The sequence below is a fragment of the Suricata suricatta genome, chromosome 16, assembly GCF_006229205.1.
Source record: "Suricata suricatta isolate VVHF042 chromosome 16, meerkat_22Aug2017_6uvM2_HiC, whole genome shotgun sequence".
In the NCBI taxonomy this organism is placed as follows: Eukaryota; Metazoa; Chordata; class Mammalia; order Carnivora; family Herpestidae; genus Suricata; species Suricata suricatta.
This window is the reverse complement of record NC_043715.1, coordinates 42,063,266-42,067,237: the sequence shown is the minus strand read 5'-3', so window position 1 is coordinate 42,067,237 and position 3,972 is coordinate 42,063,266. Positions and strand designations below refer to the sequence as shown.

At 57.9% G+C, this 3,972-nt stretch overlaps 1 long non-coding RNA gene across 1 annotated transcript; it reads left to right on the top strand.

Moving 5' to 3' along the window:
* Nucleotides 1–1,441: 1,441 nt before the first annotated feature.
* Nucleotides 1,442–2,449, top strand: LOC115280865. Its single transcript, XR_003903972.1, has 2 exons — nucleotides 1,442–1,621; nucleotides 2,388–2,449. It is a non-coding gene; the product is annotated as an uncharacterized LOC115280865 (long non-coding RNA).
* Nucleotides 2,450–3,972: the final 1,523 nt, after the last annotated feature.

Sequence of the window (3,972 nt, the reverse complement as noted above, 5' to 3'; positions counted from 1 at the left end):
GGGGGTGGGAAGATGGACAGAGATTAAGATGTAGGAGGGAATAAGCTATAGATGCAAGATAGTGACTCCTTGGAGTGTTAATTTAAATTATGTAAAAATATCTTGACCTGCTTTTAGTGGAACTGCGTTCTTTCCAGGGAGTTCTACAAATCAGAAATGGGAGTCTCTCTGCCTCTCATAAAAATCTTATGACTAAAAAGTGGGCCTTGGGGTGCTCAATGCCTGGGGGGATTTGGTGTGAAATTTCATGTGTTGTGTTTCATATCCTCTTGATGAGATTTAGAAACCCTAATGGGGCGCTTTGTGGATGACAGGGGGTGGGGGGTGAGGTCTCAGAATACACACAGGACTGTGACCCGTTCCAGTTGAGTGATGGTCCCAAGTGGGTGGGAAGGGGGGGAATTCCGGCTGTGTCCAAATATTGGGGAGACAGGGTGTGGGAATGGATAGGGTGTAGGAAGAGGTTGGGGACATAGGAAGGGGAGGAAGACTCTTTCTGGCAGGGGGACATTCCAGAAAGGGAGACATCCCTGGCCAGGGCTCTCCAGCCTCATCACAGGTGTGTTCCCCTCCATGACAGTGTCCAGTGGGGCCAGACTAAAGGCACACAAGTGCCCCTAAATGGATCAAATGGATCAGGGCATGGTAGGCAAGACTCCCCAGTGCTAGCTCAAGGGTGACAGTCCCTGGGGGTCTGGCTTTCATGAGACGATGGGGGGGTGCCCCCTCGCTGTGGGAGGCGGCAGCGGTGCATCTGTCTGGTCCCTGACTGCAGCTCTCTGACCCTCTCTCTGTCTCTTGTCTCTCTTTCTCTCCTCCCAACCCTGTCCCCAGCCCCAGGAGGTGGCGGTGTGTAAAACCAGCCCTGGGTACCTCCACTGCTGTCCCTGCCCGAGTGTGGAACCGGGTGGAGGCGGTGGGGACCCCAGCCTTGCGCCGGGGAGCGCTCCCCCGAATGAGCCGCCCCACCCACCTGAGGCTGGAGCCGCTGCACCCCGCTGCCCCTCCCCAGGCCTTGGCAATGACGACCCCCCAAAGAGCCCGTCTGCATCCCAGAACCAGGGACTCAGGCCTCCAGGGTCCGGGAGTCCAGTCCCAGCTCCCCAGAATCCCCATGTACTGCTCCCCTGCACCTCCTTGTCTCCCCTCCGAAGATCCGTTTCCCTGCACCTTTGGTGTCTATGTCTTGAGCTTAATAAATGTGCATTTGGGTTTTCCCCGCGTTCTGAGTGTGAGTTCTCATCTGTGGGGACAAAATGGGGGAGAGGGCAAAATTGAACGTGGGGGGCTCTCTCTCATCCCCAGACTTCCTCCCTTCTTCTCCCTCCCCTCCCCCCGAGCCCCCGTGGCCCCCCCCCCCCCCCCCCCCCCCCCGGGGGGGGGCCCCCCCCCCCCCCCCCCCCCCCCCCCCCCCGCCCCCCGCGGTCCCCCCAAGGCCCTCCCCGACTCCCCCTCCTGCTCCCACCGTGGGCTCTGAAGCCAGGAAACCCGAGAGGAAATGACTGAGCCCGTCTTGGTCCCCGCCCGCCAGCTTTCCCCTGGCCACACCCTCCGCCAGGACGCTGCTACCGCCACTGCCCTCAGTCCACGAGGCTGCCGGCTTGGGACCCCCAGCTCTGAAGTAAGTCTCTCCTGCGATCCGCCTGCGCCCGCCTCCCCTCTGCCCTGGGGCAGGGCTCAGGTGCCTGGAGGGCTCATCTTCCCCCCCCCCCCCCGCCCCCCCCACCTTCCACGCCGCCTCTCTGCTCCCCCGACTCATGCTCACGTCTTTGCGCCTGCTCTTAGGCACTAAGGTGGGAGGCCGGCCCTTCTTCCTCCTGCCTCAGTCTCCCCAGCTCTCCGCCTTCCCTCTCGGACCAGTTCTAGAAGTGCCCAGCATCCTGCTCTATTGTCCCTGCCTCGAGGCCCCTCACACCAGCTCACTTTTTCCTCTGAGATCGGGAGCACATTACTCATTCTTCCTCTTTCCCCTCCTTGCTGACTCCTGGGCTCTGGGGACAGCCCAGAGGGAGGCACCAGGCCCCCTGCTCTGCCCCTGCGCCCTGTAGGGCCAGTCTCAGTGGAGTGAGTTCTTCCGGCCCCCAGGGTGTCCCCGTGCAGCGACTGCTCCTGGAAGCCCAGTTTGGTCTGATGCTTCTCGTTTTTGGGGGGACCTGCAGATGGAAGGAGGTGGTTGCGGTGGGGGGGTTCCTCTTCTAAAACCCTCCCCCTGCCCTGGAAGACGAGCTGTCAGCCTTGGCAGGGGGTCCTCAAAGCCAGAGGTGCTTGCGCAGGCTAAAGAGGGGGCTGCAGGACCCTGGGGGCATGTGGGGGTGGGTGGGGGTGGCACTGCCCTGGGCCTGCCTCACTGACATCATGGCTGACCCTGGCTCCTGCTCACCCAATAGATGTCACCCTGTGGTTGCCTGTGTCTCCTCACCGTCGTTGGCCTGATTCTCCCCACCAGAGGTAAGATTCACCTTCCTGTTGAGCCAACACAAGAAATGGGGGGGTGTCTTGATGAGGGGGCCAGGGTTACACCCTCTTTGTACACTTCACACCTAGGTGGGTGCTTCCAACGAGTCTGGCCAGAGCGTGTCCTGCTGGGCAATCTCCATTTCAGCTCCAAAAAGAACTCACCGAGTTTGATTTGGCAGGGAGATTGGTGTCAGTTTTCTTCTCAGTGGCCAGGAACCCTCGGGTCCCAGCAAAGCAGCTCCCAGGATACCTGGGTGATACACAGTTAGGCAAAGGGGCTGAGCTGGGGTGGGTCCAAGAGCTGAAGAAATCGCACTCTTGCCTGGGAAGTGCTTCCTGAAGGCAGTACCCATGGTGAGCACCTGCAGGTGCTTTCTGCATGGCAGGTGCTGCATGTGTGAGCTCATTTAACTTCAGCTCTGCTCTGTTATGCAAATTGCCGTGCCCATTTTACAGATGAGGCAACTGAGGCTCAGCAAAAGGCAGTGCCCCGTGCCAGAGGCTAGTGAGGGGAAAGACTGGGATACAACCATCATTCCTGCCCCTGAGACCCATTTTCTCTTTGATAAACTGGTTTTCATTTTTTCTTTCAGTCTTTCACCAAGTATTCAATGAGCAGCTACTATGTGCCAGATCTTATCCTATGCCCTGGGGAAGCAGCAGCCCATGAACCCGAAGTTCACATTCTAGTTGAGACACAGGCAGTAAACCATGCATCAGTAAACGATATAGCATGCTAAAAAGTGGTAGGGGTGGTGGAGAAACCCAGAACAGGGTAATGAGGATTGTTTAGACGCGGTGGCCAGGGAAGACTCACTAGAAGGTGACATTTGAGCAGATTCTCAAAGGAGATGAGGGAGCGAGCCAAGCAGGTACTTGGGGGGAGTGCTGTCTGGTGGGTGTGAGGAACAGCAGGCAGGCCCGGAAGCTGGGTGGGGGTGAAGAAGGGCAGTGGGGGGAGAGGAGAGGCCAGAGAGGGGGACAGGAGACCAGCTGGAGTGGGGAGGGGAAGGGCCCCATGAGTACTTGGGCTTTTACTAGAAAAAGGAGGGGGCTCTGTGATAGCAGGGCCTTGACCTGACTCAGGGATTCACAGGGTCCTCTGGCTGCCAATGGGAAGCAGAGTGCAGGGGAGAGGGCTGAGAGCCCAGGACAGAGTGGCTCTGGTGTCCAGGCAGGAGAAGATGGAGGCTGGGCCAGGGCAGGGCAGTGGCTGTCTCCAGGGATGGCTGCATATCAGGAAGTGGGGGAGACCATCTCCTCTGCCATGTCACGTCACCCTCTCCAGCCCTAAGAAGGAGACTTTAGTACAGGATTTTTTTTTTACCTCAGTACTGGGGTTCATTGTCGCGAACCACTTCGAAGAATGAAAAGGTGGACGCAGAATAAAATGAGCAGCAGGCAAAAGTTTATTAGAGTTTAAGACAGTAAGGATAGTATGCAAGCTCTCTCTGCAGAGAGAGGACATTCAAAAGTGAATGCCCATAACTATAGGCAAGGGACTTCATTTTTTTT